This window comes from Merops nubicus, unplaced genomic scaffold (assembly GCF_000691845.1).
Source record: "Merops nubicus isolate BGI_N331 unplaced genomic scaffold, ASM69184v1 scaffold3005, whole genome shotgun sequence".
NCBI lineage: Eukaryota > Metazoa > Chordata > Aves > Coraciiformes > Meropidae > Merops > Merops nubicus.
Window position 1 is genome coordinate 4,652 of NW_008611434.1, and position 971 is coordinate 5,622.

Here is a 971-nt window from a genome sequence, read left to right on the forward strand (position 1 = left end):
GGCTCCAGTGAGGGCTCTGGGGATGCTCAGCTGGGATCCAGGGACTGCAGAGAGACAGACAGACTGTGGCTGGGGGAGTGGCTCTGAAAGTCATGTAGCTCCAGACAACAACAGAGGCTGCACCTCCTGAGCCAGGAAGCTCCAAGGGCAAGATCCTGACCCTGTTATGACAGCGCCCTGTAACTCGACACCTCCGGACACCAAACACTCTCCCACAGCCCCTGAGAACAAACACCTCCCAAAGCCTGACAAATAGCTCATTCCAATTCAGAACCACAACCCCAGGGCCTGAGTGACCTGCCCCCAAGGCGAGTTAGGGAAGGAGAATAAGGAGGAAGAGAAAAAAAAAAGCCCCTGGGTTGAAAAGGGGACAGTTTAATAAAGAGACACAGAGAAAGCAGATTACAGGAGTGATGATAATGCCCATCAAATAAGACATGAAGCAAGTGACACTAAACCCCTTCCCCAGGGCCCAGCAGCACTCCACCCCAAGCCAACTTACCCCCAAACTCAAAAGCCACTCCAGCCCTCCCCTGGCTGCTTTTATTCTTTCCTCTCGATGATCTTCAACCCAGATGCAGACTCTTCTGAAAATTAACCCTACCCTGGCTGAAACCAGGGCACTCAGGGCTGTGGTCTCATCCTGGACAGCAGATAAGTACCCATCTTCACCTGCAGGCAGAGAGGAGGCCAAACTGGAACTGATGCCAGGGCAGGAACCCCCTGTGACATCCCCCACTTCCAGACACCCACATCTCCATGGTGCTGGGAACGCTTTGCTGAGACACAGCCCAAAAGCACCAAAATCCCCAGTGTGGGGCTGAAATTCAGTCCAAGGTGATGTCCTTCAATGTTACCCACCCATGGTTCCACTTACACACTGAGCAGCCCCTATAAGCCCCTAAGACCCCCTCAACACTCAGTGAGAACTCCACAAGACCATCAAAACATTCTCAAGACTCTTCCAGACA